We start from the raw sequence: 20,078 nt of genomic DNA, 5'->3' as shown, positions 1-20,078 counted from the left end.
GGAGCCCAGCAGGTCGAGGCTGCGGTGGTCGGGAGTGGCCACTGCACTCCAGTTTGGGCGACAGAGTGAGACTCCAACTCAAAAAAAAAAAAGGAAATTAGTGAGTCAATCTATGGCCACTAACACTGAAGGGTAACCCCAAACAGTGGCACACTACCATTATTCCTTTTCATATGTATTGGCCTTTCTTGAGTTTCATGTGAGGCAACTCTACATTTTCCCAACTTTGAAATTCATCTGAACACTCCCTTCCATCTCTTCTTCCCTTTTACCGATTCTAGTTCAAATCATATGGCGCCTGGGACCTTCGAAAAAAATCAAAGAAATATACTTATGTTTTAGCCAAGATTACCCTCCATCCTAGCATGGTTAGAACTCCCACCAAATCCACCCAAGCAACTGCAACCCTGCCCAATTTTTTTAAATTGGGTTTTTACATTTCAACAAATAACTATAGAGAGGATTCTTAACCACTTCCATTAGGCCTGTTTTGGCTTTTTCCAAAAGATGAGGAATCAGCAGTTTATCGTCCTCCAGTTCTTGTTCTTGCCAAGGTCATGGTGTATTATAAACATGTTGAGAGAGCAGAGCACACGTAGGCATGCAATTTTTTTTTTTTTTTTTACAGGGACTCTTTTCCCTGTTGTCATGGTTTCCATTGAAGATTATTATCTATGGCAATCCCATTTAGATGATGTTCTATTTGGTTGTTTGTTTTCAGTTTCACAATATTTCAGAACTCTAGTGAATAGGATGGAGGATGGCATGGAATGTAGAACTCTCAATAGCCTGTTCCCTCACTCCAACTCACCTCCAGATAAGTGACTTATGTCTGAACGCGTTTTCTTACTTAATCCATAAAGGTTGATGAGGTGTCTTGGATTACTTCTTGTGCTCACCAGAAAGAAGTTCTTCTGCAGGTCACTGATGAACTCTATAGTGTTCAATCCATCCAGTGATTCTCATCTATTTGACCTTTTAGCAACCTATGACATAATGCACCCCTCTAGCTGCCATGAAGCATGTTTCTCACCTGTCTTTTAGGACCTCATACTCGTTTTGGCCATTCCTTCTCGGGTAAGTTGGCTAGTTTCCTCTCATCTCCCAGAGCTCCACGGTTCAGTCCACTGACACCCCTCTCTAAGAGGTGATCTAAGCGATCTCATCTGGTGTCCTGGCTCTAAATACCAATTAGATGCCGATGATACATTTCTATCTCCAACCTTGCCTCTCTCCTCAACTGCAGACCCATAGATCCAAGCGCTTGCCTTGCTATCTCCACTTGAATATCTCATATGCATCTCACTTTTTTACATGTCCAAAATCAGGATCTTGATACACGCATGCCACAGAAAACCTCCTTCTCCAGTCTTTCCCCTTTTAACAAATTGAGTCTTCACTCTGCCGGTTACTCACGTCAATATCTTGGTGGCATCTCAGTACTCTCAGCCTCTGATTTTTCCCACAAAAAGTCAGGCCCTCCGCTTACTTTGTTTACATATCTGTTTGCTATCTCTCTCACTCACTAGAATGAGCAGTCCAGGAAGGCAGAGGATTTTTTTTTTCTGGTTTGTTCGTTACTGACTCCCCAACTCCTGGTGCCTAAAGCATTGTAAGTACCCAGTAAATATTAGTTGAATGAATAATGCTCAATAAATACAGAGATACTGAATGATTTCATCTACTTCAAACAAAAAGAGTGTAGGCCGGGTAAGAGCTGCTCTGGAAATGGATACAAGAGTGGCCACAGGAAGATCATGCCTGATCATCAGTGAAGCAATGTGAGATGCTCGACTGGACGTGACCTTCCAACCTCAGCATTGCAGCCACATGCATCAACCATTGGATGGACTTGACTGGGATGAAATGGATGTTACCAAAATCATCAGGCATGTTAGGCTTCTAAGTACTTCACGTTAAATTATCTGCTGAGGCTTTAACCAAGCCCTCAACTTTCTTCCATGAAGTAGGCTTAGCAAACTTACTAACCATAGTGATGATTTTATTAGAATCTATGTTATTGTTCCCTTCTTTGAGATGTGTGCAAACATGAAGTTTCTTGGCCTTGATATATTGAAGATGATTATGTCAATTTGGTTTAAAAATGGGTTTTTCCTACACTGATGACAAGATTGGTCCTATCGCCTGAGGATTTAAATCCATCTGCTCAATCTCCCTACCCTTTGTGGTGCTGATTTTTACAATTCTCCTCTTGCCAACTTTTTTTTTTTTTTTTGCCTTCCCTTTTGTTATTATTATTTTTGTTTAATTTGGAGGCACATAGCAGGGATCCTGCCTAGTTCACCTGAGAGCTACAGAAAATTAGTCAAGGAGCAAAGAAGTACCTGCAATTTTATTACTCGACAGAGACCGATTTAGACAACTTTCAGAATTGTGGCAAGTCTTCCAGTGTTGTTTGGTAGTTTGTCTGTTTTGTTCTACTCCTCTGATTTCATCATACCTAAGACGGGGGGAACCTCCCTTCCCATACTGATCACCTACAGGCATGAAGATACCTACAGGCACTTGTGTGTGTTTTCTGTTCATTTGGGGTTTGGGGATATTACTATTAGGGTGTGGAAGATTTGTTTCATACAGGGAGTTATGCAGCTTCTTCGGGGGATCTGAGACCTAGAAAACAGCAGTCCTATCCAAGGAAGACCATGTTACCAGGGAGTCCAGTGATCAATCAATGTACCACAAAAATTAAACTGTCTCTTATAACAGCAGTGGAAGCACTGTGGGCAATGAATTCTTAGGGGGTGGCAAAACAGATGAAATCCAGTCATCACATTTTACAACAGATCTGCTGCTTGATAAAGTACAACTGGAGAGCAGACTGTTAGCAATAAGGCCATTTCTAAGAATAAAATGAGTTTGTAAAAGATCTGTTTGAATTATTAACTCCAGAAAGTGGCTGGAGAAGTAAACGGTTGCTGGGATCGCTGGCTTTTCTGCTCACATGTATGATTAGAACAAAGGGAGGCACAGGAGAGCGGGGGGACAAAGGGGAAGCAAATTTCACTCCGACATAAGGAGGCACATTTTCACGCAGTGCCTCATCCATACATGGAGAGGCCACCTACCAGGTAAAGAAAAACACTGCGGCCATTGTGAGCGTAAGCAGATGCCAGAGCAGGGGAAAACGACACTCATTTTTACCAAATATTGTCTCTTTTTTTGCTTGCAGAAGCATTCCTTTAATACCAAGTGGACACATCATGCCTTTACTCCGCACCCTGTGGTTCTCCACTCCCCACTCCCAGACACCCCACTCCTGACGCCATTTGAAATGCAAGCCATCTTGGAGGTCACAAGGAAATAGCCAAGGTGACCGTGAATATCTTCTTCTTGCTCTGAAGTTACAGACGGAGGATGAATCAATACGGAAAGACAATGGCAACGATAGTGTTTTTCAATTCAATATTTTTCACCGCATTCATGATGAGATTTGAAATCTTTCGCCTGAAGCAAAACGAAGAAACATCTTAAGCAGGTCACAGTAGCCAATGCTCTCCTTTGATTTTGGAAGCATGCTTCCTCTGTGTTGTAAGGAGACAAACAGATGCATTCTGACTCCCGAAAATAAGACGCTTAGTTATGGCACCTCATCCAGCAAAGAAAAACAGAGCCTCGCTGTCCCTGCTACTGAAAATTCTTGGACATTGTTTAGCTTTTACCCCTTGGGAAGTTGCTCTCAGGTCCCTTCCAAGGCTTCCTCGTCACAGTCTTTCAGCAGAAAATCCTGAAGTCTTCTTTAAAGAATATCCAAGAACACCTTTCAGAACATGTGGGTCCCATCGTATATAAATACTATTAATAAATTGTGTCAACATTTCCTGTTTATGCTACTGTTAAAAATGTTTTCCTTTCTTAAATAAAGCAATTGGATGTAAGATAAGTCGAGTCATATTTTGAATCACTAATGATTAAATTACACTTCTATTTTTGAAAAGGGGTGGGAGTAGAATTTTACATCTCAAATATTGCAGATCTGATCAGAACACTTCAAGGAAGACATAGTGCAAAGACCCAAAATAAGAAAAAAACACTACAGACACGACTAGTCTAACATCCAGAGAATGAGAGGCTGCAAATCAAAGGCTGCAAATCACAAGGAGTAAACAGACTCATTCACTAAGTCCTGCACTAGCAGACCTAGAGTACTTGACAGGAGTGCTTTTAGGTGGAATGCTATTGTGTGTGGTTGTTGTTGTTTATGGAAATTGCTCATGCAGCAGGGTAGAGAAAGATTTAGAGAGCCGTTGTTTTAGAAAGACTTAGAAAACCATCATGCAGTTGTATATATGATCCCAAGAAGATGTGGGTTCATTCTATTTGTATCTATTCACTATGTACTAGGCTGTCTTCCAAACACCTTTTAAAAATTAACTCATTAACCCACCAGAAAAAGTTCAGTAGGGTCAGTACTCTTATCATCTTCATTTTTCAGATAGAAACTGAGGCTCAGAGAGGTTAAGTAACCTGCTTGACACCACACAGCTGGTACGTGGGAGAGTTTAGTTCTAGGATCTGTGTTCTTCACCATACACACTTGCATCCAATCATACATTCAGTCAGTGTTTAGTGAGCACCTCCTGGGTGCAAGGGAGCTGTGCTAAGGGAAAGTAAATACCTCCTATCTTTAAAATGTCTATAGATGACACAAGGGGTGCGACACAAACCCTAACCCCTACCGCCTAAGGAAGCACGTGGCAAGCGAGCTAACAGGCACACCTAGAAGGTAGGAAGCAGCTTCATGCCCCTAGAGGGAGTCCAAAGGAATCTGGAAGTGAAGAAACAGGAGAGAGGGACCCAGGAGGAGGGACCCACGGTCATGGTGAGGAGGGCCAGTGCAGTTATGATGTGAGCCTGTGGTGATGACATTCAAATCTTGGGAAATGAATTCTTACAAAATGCTATAGTTTTGCCCATTTCAATGTGCTGTGGACTCAGGAAGGCCAGGTTTGTTGGAGCAAAAAACTTGGGTCCTGCCTTTTCCCCCTGTGGACAGCAAAGAAACTGACCAAGCATTTCTACATTTTAAAAATACAGCCAGGCTCGGTGGCTCAGCCTGTCATCCCAGCACTTTGGGAGGCCGAGGAGAGTGGATTGCCTGAGCCTGGGGGTTCGAGATCCGCCTGGGCAACTTGGCAAGACCTCGTCTCCACAATAAATCAAAAATGAGCCGGGCTTGGTAGTGCATGCCTGTAGTTCCAGCTACTTGGAAGGCTGAGCGGAAGGTTCGCTGGAGCCCAACAGGTTGAGGCTGCAGTGGCCGGGAGTGGCCACTGCACTCCAGTCTGGGCAACAGAGTGAGACTCCAACTCAAAAAAAAAAAAAAAAAAAAAAAAACTCAGTTAATATATCTTAAGTGTGTGTGTATATATATATATAAAAAGATACAATTCAGGTACACGAAAAGCTAAATTTTTTAAACAAATTAAATTTCCACTTAGTTTTACTTTTTATTTTGGTCCAGTTGAGAAGGGAATCAATTGAACTTGACTCTTACAAGTAGCTTGAAGTGTTCTAGGACGAGCCTAGACTACAGCTGTGCTGAATGCACCACTGCACTTAGGGTTTGGTAATCATAGGATGTTTTTCTATTACTTTCACAATTGAAATGACATGTCAAGACCTCCTTCTGATTGAAATTTAAATTTATATAATGAATGCCTTTGTGGAAAAATTCCCTTGCTTCCCAAAAAAAAAAATTGGCAACCTCCTTGGGTTCCCTTCTGCTCTGGGAGTTTTTCTGTCCTCTCAATAAATCCTGCTTTCTTAAAAAAAAAAAAATTGACAATGCCAAATGTTACCAGGAATGTGAAGAAAATGGAACGCTTGTAAACTGCAGAATGGAGTGTAAGACAGTAAACCTCTCTGGGAAAAGCTTGAGATTTTTTTTTTTTTAACTAGGTCTACCCATACCCTCTGACCCGGCAGTTCCACTCCTGGGTATTTTCTCAAGAGAACTGAAAACACATGCCCACAAAAAGACACGTACAGGAGTGTTTGCAGTATTAACATGTGGAATAACTTAGGTATCCATCAACAGGAAAATGGATAAACAATCTGTTATACGATGGAATACAACTCAGCAATAAAAAGAAACAAACTACTTAAAAAACACCACAACGTGGAGGGATAGCCAAGATGCTATGCCGAGGGACAGTACCAGGGCACAAAAGATTACACGCTTGGCTGGGCTCAGTGGTTCAGCCTGCTATCCCAGTACTTTGAGAGCTCATGGGTTCGAGACCAGCCCCGGCAACTTGGCGAGATCTCATGTCTACAATAAATCAAAAATTAGCTGGGAGTGGTGGCACGTGCCTGTAGGATCGCCTGAGCCCGGCAGGTCGACGCTGGGGTGGCCGTGAGCATGCCACTGCACTCCAGCCTGAACGATGGACTGAGACTCCAACTCAAAAAAAAAAAAAAAAGGTTACATGCTATATGACTCTATACGAAGTTCCCGACTTGGAAAAACAATTATATTATAGAATCAGGACAATGGTTGGCTCTGGATGGGGGGGCAGTGCAGAGACTTTCTGGGAAGGAACATGAGGGAACTCCTTACATGATGGAGATGTCCTATATTTTGATAGGAGTTTGGGTGACATAGATACATGCAGTTGCATTTAACATTCCATTTCACATAAATTTTACTCTGAAAACTAGAAAAGTGAAAAATATTGAATTCTAGTGAAAGATATCTGTGGGACAGTTTTAGAAGCAAAGTGTACTCACGTCTGCCACTTACTCTGAAACGAATAAAAAAATAAGATGGACTAATGGATGGATAAATAGACATACGATAAAACAAATATGTTAAAGTGTAAATTATAGAATATAGCTGGTAGACCTATTAGCAATCTCTGTACTATTTTTTAGCTTTATTGTATGCTTGGAATTTTTTATAATGAAATGTATACACACACACACACGCACGCACACACACACACACACACACAGGCGTACCAAAAACAGTATACACATTTTAAGTATGACATTCGCTCAAAAGATGGTGTTAATCATCAAATGAATGCTAGCATCACCATGCAACAGGCAGGACAAAGAAAATGGCAGAAGCATGGTTGAGTGAACGTCATACTATACATTGCTACCATATTTCAATTCAACGATGCATATACATCTTTTGGTACTCCCATATATATAATATATATATTTTTTTCTTTTTTTTAAGGGGATTTGAAGCTTTGAATTACCATCAAATGAATGAAAAGTAGTTTGCAGTGAGGAAAGTTTAGGCTTTTGTTTTAAAACTACTCTCCTCTACTAAAGCACAGAAGTGCAAAGTATGCTCCCACCCCTGCAAAGCATGGCAGAAGGAGGCCGTTTTTACGGCACAAGACGTAAGTCTGATCTGTATTTTGAAGTAATTTGACAATAAACTTAAAGTGGGGGGCTTTTAATTTTTAAGAAACCGGACTGGGTAAGTCAAGGCTATTGGAATATAAATGTAATCTCTGGAGTGACTGGGAGTTTGTTGGAGACGTTTTTGCCTTGACATGTAGAAAATTTGGACAAGCTCATAAGTGCACAGTGAAGAAGAAGGAAACCACCCATCATCCCACCATCAAAAGAAAACCACTGCTAATCGTTTGCAAAACTTATCGCCAATCATTCTTCTTCCCATATTTTTTACAGAGTTAAAATGGTAAATATAATATTTCAGTATAGTATAAAGATGTTTTATGTGAATGAAAAATTTTTTCACAAGTGATTTTAAGGGCTCCATAATGTTATTTTAAATGGGTATGTCACATTTTACTGTGGAAATGTGGGCATATTGGTTGTATTCATTTTATTTTGCTATAAAAAATGTCAAAAGCAAGCCTCTTTGGGCAAAAAAAAAGTCTTACATTCCCATTATTTTTAAGACAAAGAATTTCTAGTCATGTACACTCAACGGTGTCTTTGCTGGCCTGTAAGTTAAGAAGAGCCGCCGTGTACATTTGACAAAATGCCCTTACTACTCCAGACGTCTCCAGGATATTAACCACAAGCTTAGCCCACCCCGTGATTTGTCAGTATTCCCGCAGCTCACGCCAACACCTGCGGGTCATGCAGACGCAGACGTATGCACTGGACAGGGTTGGGGGTTGGGGAGGCGGGGGGGCGGGGAGGTGAGGGGGTGGGGAGAGTGAAATGGGGAGGTAGGAGATGATGACCTCGGTCTGAAAGGGTCCCTGTCTTTCCCAACAAGGGAGGAATGAAATATCTCTTTTTTCTTTATTTCAATAGTTTCAGGGGGTACAAATCCTTCTTGGTTAAACAGATGTCTTGTACAGCAGAGAAGAAGTCTGGGCTTTAAGTGTCCCCACCACCCTCACCTGTGCACGTTGTACGCTAGAGGTGATTTTTGTGTGTCCCCCCCACCTTTTCCCCCGCTCCCCCCTTCTGAGTCTCCAGTGTCCATTATACCATCCTGGGTGCCTTTGCGGATCCTCAGTTAGGTTATAAGTAAGAAGGTGCGGTGTTTGGTTTTCTGTTCCTGAGTGAGTTCACTTAGGAGGATGACTTCCAGTTCCATCCAAGGTGCTACAGAAGACATTATTTCCTCCTTTTTGATGGCTGATCATTAGGAGTGAAAATTTTCTGTAAGCGAGGCAGGAGCTTAGAACTGAAAGAAGCACTGAGAAATCAAAGGAGGAGAGTTGCTTCTCTCAGGCGTGACGGTCTGAGGCTGTTCGTGAGTCCCTCGCAGGTGGAGGTGCCAGGAGGCCTCTGGGTATCCCTGGAAAGAACAAGCAGCAGTATTATAAAAACGAGGCCCTCTTCCAAAGAGGTGAGCCTAAGAGGATAAGGTATTTTTTATCCACGGCAGGTAAAGGTGTGAGCTCTGAAGATACACTCAGAAATGGTGATTCATGGCAAAGAACTGAATTAAACTCAAAGCATCCTGCTGGCAAGAAAAGACCTGGTGTAAGGTAAGAAAAGATTTGTGTCCATCTCATCCCCTCTTGGCAGATGACTCTGATCTAGGAGTTTGTGAGAGTGGCAGTCAGCAGCTAAGAAGGGCAGGTAGGTGAATATTCAGGAATTCTGCAAACCAGTTTGGTAAGTAACTTGAAATTGGCCATGATGGCAGTATTTACAGCAGGAAAATAAGCAAATGCTACAAGTCACAGCTCCCCGCCCCGCCCCAGTCCCCAAGATCTGGTTTATCCACTCCCCACACCGCAAAATCTAAAGCTCCTTCTCTGATTTCTCTCCCAAATTCAAGGCCCATCGTTGCCAGCTAAACTCAAGCCATCACTATGTGCCTCAAATTCATCGGGTTCAAAAGAGAAAGTGTGATATTCTCTCCCGGGTATGATCTTACTGATATGTTCTGTATTTCTGTTAACAATTTATCATCTTCCCAAACACCAGCACTTAAAACCACATGATTATCTTTGACACTTTACTCAGTAATAAACAAGAAGTAGAAAAAAAGGAAGAAGAAGAGAACTACTCAAGTGGCATTAATTTCTTAACAGCTGATGTCAGCCCTTATGACCAACCCTTTACATTCACTCCCATGACATCTCTCAAAAGAAGATAGGATTCTAGTTCTGCAAAGGCAAAACTGAAGTCCAGAAAGGTTACATCACTCACCGGCCTTTCACTGTTAATAGGTTTTAGAGCTGTTATTTGAATCTAGAGCCTTCAGAGTACAGAATCCACACTTAAACCACTGTGCCATGTCTCTAACCAATCAGTGGCCCAATTCTGCACTCCATAACTTTCTGCAGTGTTTTACGGAGGGGTATTATTTACACACAACAAAGTGCCCAAATCTCAAATGCATATTCCCCAGGGCTGACTAGTATAAACAATGGTGCCCTTCACACTTGTGTCGAAAGAGAAAACATTCCCGCCCCTTCAGAATGCTGTCCTCCTTGCTAGTTCCAGTCAGTCCCCCTTGTTACAATCAATGTAGCACTGCTATCACAAAATACTATAAACTGGGTAGTTTATAAATGACAGAAATTTATTTCTCACAGTTCTGAAGGCTGGGGAGCCGAAGACGAAGGCATTAGCGGATTGAGTGTTTGATGAGGACCTATTTTCTCATTTGTAGAGAGGGCTGCCTCTCTCTGTGACTGCACATGTGGAAGGCTAAGAAGTTTTCCAGGCCTTTTCATAGGGGATAAGGGCATTCATCCCAATTATCGGTCTCTGTCCCCATGATCTAATCACCTCCCCCAAACCCCACCTCCTAATACTTCACCCTGGCCATTAGATTTCCTTCTTTCTTTCCTTTTTTTTTTTTTTTAGATTAGAAAATACAGTTTATTTAAAGTAAATTAGAGAGAGAAAAGAGAAGATTCACCTCCCCAAGGCGGGAGAGGAAGCCAAAGCCAGGAAACATGGCAACAAGCATAGCTCAAAGAGCACATGGCCACACCAGAGTCTAGCAAGGCTATGGCCCCAGTAGATTTCAACATATGAACCTGGGGGAGACCCAAACATTCAGACCATAACAGCATTGCTTTGACTTACTTCATTATAGATGAGCTTTACCAACCCTAGAACTTTATGAAGAGGAAATCATATGGCATATAGCCTTTTGGGGAAAACTTCTTCAACTCAGCATTTTAAGAAGAATTCATATTATTTGTGTCTATCAGTCATCAGTGTCTTTTAATTGCTAAGTAATATTCTATTGCATGGATAAACCAGTGTTTGTTTATCTACTCTTTTACTGATGAACAATTGAATGGTTGGTGGTGATAATTAAGGATGCTAGGAACAATCGTATACAAGCCCTTTTGTCAACATACATCTTTATTTCTTGTGAATACAACCCACAAGAAAAAATGCCGAGACATAGGTTAGGTGCACGCTTAACTGTGTGACAGACTCGTTCCCCAAGTGGGTTTGTCATTTTATGCTCTCGTTAGCAGTGTGTGGCGATTCCACTTGCCCCACATCCCTAACCACACTTAGTATTGTCAAGCTTTCTAGTTTTAGCCTTCCTAGTGAGTGTGTAGTAACAGTTCACTGGTTTCCACTCACATTCCCCTAATAATTTGTCATATAGACCTAAACATCAAATAAAACATTAGCATTTATCTTTGTGACTTTACAATAGGCAAAAACTCTTTGGACAGGACACAGAAATCACTAACCGTAAAAGGAAAAGCAGAAAGATATCAGGGATTTTATCAAAATTAAAACCTTATGAAAATGAATAAACAAGCCACATGCTGAAATAAATGTATACATATAAAGAACTTGTACATAGAATATATAAACAACTCCTATGCCTCAAAAAATAATCATCATCATCCAGGGGGAAAATATGGGCAAAAGACTTAAACAGCCACTTCAAAAAGGAATATATACAATAGCCAAAAAGCACATGAGAGAATACCTCAGAGCATTTCATCTTTGCTTTTTGGAGGAACCATCATTTTTTATTTTATACTACAGTCTGTGTAAGGATAACTCTCAACCCAAACTAGATACAATTTGGAAGTAGAATGAGCATTTCAAGCATCTTTGTACCCTAAAGTGTATAAACATGCGGATGACACATATTTGGTTATATGTGTTAAACAAAACCAAAAAAGAGAGACTCTCAGGAGGAAAGAAACAATATCCACTGTGTATCTTAAGACATTTCAGCAGACCATTAATATTATAAGCAAATGAAGCAGTAATAATAGGGTAGTGCCTGGAGAGGAAAAAAAGAAAACAGATAACAAAAGAAATTAGCCTAAGAAGGGGTATTTCTCACAGATAGATGAAATGACATTTACAATGTTAGTGTAAAATATAAGAGGAAGCTGGGTACAGTGGTTCACCCTGTTATCCTAGCACTTTGGGAGGCTGAGGCGAGAGAATTGCCTGAGCCCAGGAGTTGACCAGCCTGGGCAACTTGGCAAGACTTTGGCTCTACAATAAATTTAAAAATTAGGCAGGCATGGTGGCACATGCCTGTAGTTTCAGCTGCTTGGAAGGCTGAGGCAGAAAGATCGCCTGAGTCCAGCAGATTGAGACTGCGGTAGCCGTGAGTGTGCCACTGCAAGCCAGCCTGGGCAACAGAGTGAGAACCTGACTAAAAAAAAAAAAAAATACATGTATATAAATCCATATACCTATATAAATACATATATACATATATAAGAGAGGAAATAGGGTTAGTAGAATAAAATGACAAAGTTAATGTGAAGCAAAAGTTTTCCAAAAATAAGACAAGTATTCTCTTATGCATGGGCAACCCATCTCTGCGTGGGTAGTTTTGCATCAGCGAAAGCCCAAGGGAAGCTATCAGACCAAAACAGGAAGCCGTGTATGAGCACTCAGGAGGAAGTCACCAAGACATGCCCCTTGTGTACTCTGATGTGCATCCTGCTTGCCAGAAAGCTCAGATTGTTTGTCAGAAATTAGACCCAGAAAATACAGATGGTCTCATTGCTCCATCACAGTGGTGTTTTCAGATTCTGGTGACATCATCTAGGAATTCCCAATACATCACAATGTTAACTGCCTCCTGTCCTTCCTGACATAAAGTGTGTTCACTGTGGATGACTTGGGTAAAACGCTTATCCCCATGGGTCATGAAACTACTACTCAATATTGATAGTAACTCTGTAAGGAATTTTCTAGAACTGTATTCTTACTCCAATCGTCTTAATGATCTCAAAATAAAAATGCATACTTTGTTTCAGATGATGACCTCAAGACCCAGTTTCTTTTTTAGGCAAAATCCCTGAATAAATTCCAATGATCTTATTTTGTCTCAAATTTCAACTAAGTTGTATAAATCATTTAATTTCCACGTGGAAGATTGATTTTTTTAAAATTTCCCAATCAGATATTAAGACATCAGATCTTTGAAATATGTGGAAATTCTGACCAATAGAAACAATTTTAATGGCTTGAAGAGATTCTCAGCCGGGTGCAGTGGCTCAAGCCTATAATCCCAGCATTTGGGAGGCTGAGGCGAGTGGAATGCCTGAGCCTGAGGGTTCAAGACCAGCCCAGGCAACTTGGAGAGACCTCGTCTCTACAATAAATCAAAAATTAGCTGGGCATGGTAGCACGTGCCTGTAGGCCCGGCTACTTTGAAGGCTGAGGTAGAAGGATCGCCGGAGCTCAGCAGGTCAACGCTGGGGTGGCCGTGAGCGTACCACTGTACTCCAACTCAAAAAAAAAAAAAAAAAGAGAGAGATTCTCAGGAGGAAAGAAACAAGCTTACTGGATAAATTGCATTTCATGGCTAGAGCAGCAAACAAGACAAAGGTGCAGTCCCGGTGAGGTTCATATAGGTTCTGGGAATAAGAGGAAAAAGTTAAGCTTAAACAAAGAAAGAAGAATTAAAAAATTTAGAGGACCTTAAAAAAATTGACATTCCAGAAGGATAGCTTATATTTAACTGTAAAATGTGTGTGTGTATGTTTGTTTATGTGGGTGTGTACCGGAGTCAGAAAAAGCAAACCATAAGTGAAAGTTATCATTTTTGTCAAGAAAACCTTGAAGGCAGGATTTTCTGTCATAAAACCAACACGAAAAGCTACTTTATAAAGCAAAGGAGATGGAGCCAGTTGGCTTATAAATAGATCTAATTCACATACTTGTTCATTCATAATTTAAGCACTCAAATAAGAAATATGGAATATTCTAAACTTAATCTCCTCTCCTGCTTCAGCATATTCTGAAACTCAAAAGACATAGTTTTAGGACAAATGAAAGGCGTTATCTTTATGTCAAAGATAAAATTTGTTATTCTAAGATATAGTAGGTAGGTTTGACCAATGTGCATCTTGTGTTAGAATCTGAACCAAAAGTCCCGGAAATGAATCCAAACCACCCTCAGAATGCCCGTAATGACGTGCTCACTGGATTGCAGTCTGACCACCTGGTACTTGGCCCAAACTGTCATGTTCTTCTAGCTCCCTGGTTCCACACCTCAGCTCCTGGCATTGCACTAAGTTGAGTCTGACACTCTTGTTTCAGCTGGTTCCTCCCAACATGCTCCCAAGACTTCCACATTCTCTCTCTCACACCAGATCCTCAAGTGACCCACAAAGCAATTTGACCCAGGTTGGTGAAACCCATTCACATTTTCTTACTCCCGTCAACATTCCCCATAGGGAAAGGGTGACGGACAACATTCAGTAATTTTGGGACGAGTGTTCCTCATTTTCTAGGAAAAAACGCCTGAAAATTTTAAATTGAAGATAGAAGATGGCTTGGCAGTTAGCAGGAGAAGTCACTGAACTAACTGCTTCAACACTGGAAACTGTTGAGGAAGCTGAAACTGAGGACTGACTCTCTCTGCTTTTTATAAGGACCAAACTGAACAAATTTCCTAGCTATTGCTAAGAACTGGACAGAATAATTCATTCCATCATGCCGTGATAAAGTTGGGAGATACAAAAAAGTTGACACCAACATAAAGAACTGGACATGCATGGGAAGGTTTGCAATGACATTTTAGATTTCGGAGTCAATGTGCAGACACACAACTGAGCCGAGTTTAACATCAGGGTGTTAATAGATTAAAGATTCATAAAACAATAGCAAACTGCACAAAATATCGCTTTCCCTGTACACCCTGCTCAAAGACAACTTCCCATTTTACTTTTAACATTTGGATCCAGCTGTTTTTATAGCCATCTTTTTGGTGTTAAAATGGAGGATAAACATATTTATCTCTAAACAAAACACACACAGATAATAAGCAGAACTTCTGAAAAATATGGCCACATCCAAGATGCCACTTTGGAAGCATTCTCCAGTTGAAAACAACCATAACACGAGTGTGCACACATGCATGAACACACGCACACGCACACTTTAATGCCAAGCCAGAAGTAGAACCAGACATAAGGAAAGAAGATGGACATAGCAAAAGACAGAGTGTTCTTTGACATGTGGGTAGGGCAAGCTTACTACCTTCCACAGCCCTTGACGTCCTACTTCTTTTTCAAGTTTTCTCAATGAATTAGCTAAAAAGAGAGGGAAAAAAAGTGCTTGTGGCCAGGATTGAGAGAAAACAGAACTCGATGGTTAAAAGTTCCAGAATGACATCGAGATAAAGGCAACGTGATCCCAGGTATCATCACATCCTTTGTCCTTTGTAGTTTCTAGTCAATGTCCTCAGAGGACACTTGCTCAGGGCTCCCTGATCTCCTTGACTGTCCTCTCTTGGGACAATCGTGGCTTAGATTTGTTAACAAAGTTGACGCATTCCTAAAAAAGATACACTTGTATCATTTTTTAGATATGCTGTATCATATTTTTTAAGTGCTCAAAGAGGGTCTTTCTATGTCTTGAAGGACTCCCCCTAATTTATATACATCTAAGCTCTAATTGGAGCATCTGAGACTATAAAGGCAGTGTATCAGAAGGGCATTTTATTTGAGTCAGTGAGTGGGTTTGCTCTAGCAGGTCAGGCTGCAGCGTGCTATTTTTGTGGGGTTTTTTGAACATCACAATTCAGATCCCTTTTGTGACTACCTATCCCTTTCTAATTTGAATTATGCTGGGTGGTTTAAAGCTTGTAAGTCCTTTCTCACCCATTCTTTAAGATGCTTAGTTAGCATCCTACACCTCCCCCCAGGGTTTTATTCCTGCATAATTCTTTCGCACCCCAGGCAGCAGGCTCTGAAACAGTTGCTGGGCTTTCTGTGGTCCCCAAACCATCCCAAGGAATATGGGCAACTTGGGAGCGTCCTGAAGGATTTGGTGCCTGGGGTAATGTGTGTTGTTTGCTCAGTGAATTAGCACCTCAGAAAAAAGATCGTAAAGAAGGTGTTCCTGATGGCATGGGGTGCAAAAAGAGGAAGCTGGTTCAATCTGTTTCAGCACTACTTGGTGCTCCGTCAGCACTATCCAAATTTTAGGTGCTGGTTTAAAATGGATAACCTAGAAAATGCATTCAGCCATGCTTACAGTCTTCGAAGACGCTATTCAGAAGATACTAGCTGCATCCGTGATCTTGTAGGAGCTTTTGGTGAGGATGTAGTTTATTTGGTCACGGAAGATTCAACTTCCCATCTTGGCTTTTGTGCTTGCCTGCAGGAAAGTGAAGCAAATTTTTCAGAGATCTCAGTTCTGATGTAGATTTTTAAAAATTCTGTATGAAAGCAATGAATCTATCATGGCTGTCTTAAGATCTAAATATATGAAACAGGTGAAAAGGACGCCTGCATGATTATGGTAGTAACAACCACAGCCACCAGTTATGCTGTGCTAACTTGTACAGCCCCAAGACTAAGCTATTGACACACATCCGTTCTTTATAACGATGCTACAATGTAGACACTATTGTCTGTATTTTATGGCTAAAGAAACAGAGACTTCACAGCCTGAACATGTGTATTGCCCCGACTCCAAAGTCTAAATTTTTGACCTTTATACTACACTGCCTGTCTCTGTAATACATTTAAGTATACATTGAATGGGTATGACACTCTCTATCAATGTCAGGTGGTACTACTCGTGGCTGCTGGAAGGGTCTTAATCTTGTACTAATCTGATTGCTACCATCGAAAGGAAGCAATTCCCTAAAGTGGTATGAATGGGACAGCTATCCTTGTAAGCCATTTAAGTGAGTGTCTCACTTAGATATCTTGGAAATCGGGTGCAGTCATACTTCAAAGCCAGTGTTTTACAACTTCAAGAACTCAAGATACTGACCAATGTCACCAGAAGCTGTTGCTATTTATTTCTGAGTGTGAGAAGGAAGAATCTTGACAAAAAAAAAAATAGCAAACAAAACAGCTTCTTCAGGCCTGCTGAAGGCCTACCGTGGATGCCTGCACTTTTCAGCTGCGGTGGCACAGAAAATGTTTGCATTCGGAGAGCACTTCAGAATGAGTTCATTTATCTGTTCCTCAGAAGATACCTAGGAGTCAAGTCCTCTAAGGAAAAGATCTTGTTTCCGTGACACCACAAGTTAAAGACATCTGCTTCCGTTATCCATAGCTATTATTCTGAAGTGAGATACCGATTGAAGGTCAAAGATCAAGACTCCTGCCGCAGAAAACTCTGACCATGTGTTCAGGGCTTCAGAAACTCTTCAGTTTTTGTGGCTATGACATCTCCTCTCTCCTTGTTTAAGGGTTTAGATTGTTTCTATGCAAACAAATTATTCGTCCATCTTCCCTGAGGTAGAAATCCACATCGCTGTTGAGACATGAGACTGCTTTGGCTAACAAGTTGATGATTTGGGAAGCAGTAAGCAGTTGCTGGTTATCAATAATGGCTTTGTTAAGCAAACAGATTTCAGCAGTTTCTCTCTGGTAAAATATTGCTTTCATGGCATCAACCCTTTAGTGAAAAGAGGAATTAATCTGTTGTTGAGGCAACCGAAGTGATCTTAATTACAGATTTGATCTCCTCCACAGATTCGAACTATTTTGTTGATCTCAATGTATTTTTGAATTTTTGAGAATGTCCTCTCCCTCTCTCTCTCTCTCTCTCTCTCTCTCTCTCTCCCCATCTCAGCCTTTGCCTCTCTCTCTCACTCTCTCTTTCTCTCAACATTAGCCAAGAATCTTCAAGCCCTAGCTGATGTAGTCAACATCTACTTAGGAATTCAAATGATGTACCCACTCCACCATTATTAGTAAACACAGTCTGTGTCGGGAGAGGGGAAGCCGAGATATTCTGCTGGAGAAGGTAAGATACCTGTGATCACACACCTTCAGGAGGGAGCAGATGGGCCGTGTTTGGGTGAGAAAGGTGAATAAGCAAACTTGGTGACCATCCAAGCCGAGAGGAACCCAGGAACAGGTATTGGAATATGCAAAATGCCCACGGGGCATACCTGGCTTCTACCCATCTCTATTTCTTCTTTATTCTTATTTTTAAAACACTGGGGAAGAAACCTGTCCTTGGTATCTTCTTCCAGCATTATTTTTCTTCCCTTGGAAAATCTCACCTATTGTCGCACACAGTCCTAACTTGTTTTGTGTTATCACCAGTTTGTCCCATTTTGTTTTAAATTGAACTCTATTTTGTTCTGGAGGAGAAACTTGAAACTGTCAGCCTTTCCTAAGGACAGTGTGGTAGAGAATCTATAAATTCTATCAGTTAATATGTAAAGATATGGCTGGAAAAATCACAGGATTCTATGGAAATTGTTATTTCTATTTCATGAGACAATGGCTTTGACCGATTAATACATACTTCTCAGCCTTTAAAATAATGGGTAAAACTCCTTTAAATATTTCTGACAAAAAAAGCTAAAGTGTGTGTGTGTGTGTGTGTGTGTGTGTGTGTGTGTGTGTGTGTGTGTGTATGCACATAGATACATCCCTTAGTTCAGGTTAGAAGCCAGAATGAGAGGTGGAAATTAAAACTAATAGGCAAAAGTCTAAGTATTGTTTTCAGTTTGATTCTTAAAGAAGGGTTTGAGTGGTTCATACTCTGTCTAAAATGGTTTGCTCATAAATAATGAATTATAGAAAGGCAGCTTCCATACCTAAAGTCGCTTTCCATCCAAAAGGAAATTTATGATCCCTTCAAAATTTTAAATCGTTTCAGTCTATGTAAAAAGAATACCTTTAGGGATTCTTCCTGACCAAAGTTCTACTCGGGCAACTTGCTACACATATCTTCCCTCTAAGTCAGGGCTGTTCAGTCTCAGCTTGGGACCAGATAATGGTTTGCTAGGGGAGCTGTCCTGTGACTTGCAAGATGTTTAACACTGTTCCTGGTCGCCACCTAGGAGACGCAGGGAGCAATCTCCCAATGCTAGTTACAATGAACATGCCTCCAGCCATTGTCAACTGTCCCTGGAGGGAGATGGGGACACAGTCACACTCATTTGAGAACCCTTGATTTAAGGAATAACTGTGCAGTGTGTACGTATTTTGTGGAGTAGAGGGTGAGGCGTTTCTTCCTAAAGAAACCTGACGGAAACTGAATTTCACCTTTTAGATGCTGTATGATGTTGAAAGGCATCACCATAGCATTCGGCATCTCCGCTCTTAAAAGGTGAGGTGCGTTTTTTCTGCCTCGAATTTGACCTTGACTTGGGAAGAATGTTGACAAAAAAGAACGTGCAGAAGTAACACGGCGTGACGCATGACACTGGGCCTTAAGAGGTCTTGAGGCTTCCGATTTGTTGTATCGGGCTGCTGCCCTGAGACCACCATGTAAGGAAGCCAGTCTAGCCTCCTAGAATACGAGAGGGCACGTGGAAACAAAGCAAGGCGCCCCAACCACGGTAAGTGCCAATAGCCAGACAGCAAACGAGACCACCATGGGACTTGGAGGTCAACCGTTCCTCCAGCTCACTCAGCCTCACGAGCAAACCTGAGTGAAGCCAGCAGAGGAAGTACCCTGGAATACCAAGGCCTAGCAACCAACCTACAGAATCAGGAGAGATGCAAAATTGTTGATTTTTAAGTCACTAAGTTTTAGAGTGATTTGTCTTGCAGCAACGACTACCAAACAAATGATTCCTTGGCTTGGGCCCAGAGTACGCTGCTATCAAGAGACTCTACGTGCTATATAAAATGTGGTGTATCAGGCCTGGCATGGTGGCTCAAGCCTGTGATCCCAGCGCTTTGGGAGGTGGCAGCAAGAGGATTGCCTATGCCTGAGGTTTTAAGACTTGACTGGGCAACTTAGTGAGATTCATCTCTACAATTAAAAAAATTTTTTTTTAAGTTAGCCAGGCATGGTGGCACACGCCTGTGGTTACAGCTACTTGGAAGGCTGGAGCCCAGAAGGTCAAGGCTGCTATAGCTTGTACTCCAGTCTGGGTGACAGAGGGAGACTCCTACAAAAAAAAAAAAAAAAAAGTGGTGAGTCAGATCTAGAGGGGTGAATGACTTTTTCCAAGTCACGAAGAGATGACTCCTAGTGTCTTCAAAGATTCCACACAGCTTCTGAAGAGCATATGTATAAAAAAGGAAAAAATACAACTATCAACTATGAACCATGGAGAAAATCGGGGAGGAGGAAGGGGATATACATATCTACCTATTTTAAAGTAGGATAAAACAAAAATCTTGGCTATTGTAAAAGTGGATCAAACGTGATGCCCCCCAAATAGAAATACATATATTAAACTGATAAAGACAGTAAAGGCTTTATATTGA

At 41.3% G+C, this 20,078-nt stretch overlaps 1 long non-coding RNA gene across 1 annotated transcript in view; it reads right to left on the bottom strand.

Moving 5' to 3' along the window:
* Nucleotides 1–8,242: 8,242 nt before the first annotated feature.
* Nucleotides 8,243–20,078, bottom strand: part of LOC103269472 — a 50,353-nt gene continuing 38,517 nt past the window's right edge. Inside the window, exon 3 of the long non-coding RNA XR_504894.2 lies at nt 8,243–8,761. This is a non-coding gene — a long non-coding RNA (uncharacterized LOC103269472). The remainder of the gene's footprint in view (nt 8,762–20,078) is intronic.

This window comes from Carlito syrichta, unplaced genomic scaffold, assembly GCF_000164805.1.
Source record: "Carlito syrichta isolate Samal-C Ts95f unplaced genomic scaffold, Tarsius_syrichta-2.0.1 Scaffold309276, whole genome shotgun sequence".
Lineage (NCBI taxonomy): Eukaryota > Metazoa > Chordata > Mammalia > Primates > Tarsiidae > Carlito > Carlito syrichta.
This window is presented reverse-complemented; position numbering and strand designations above follow the sequence as displayed.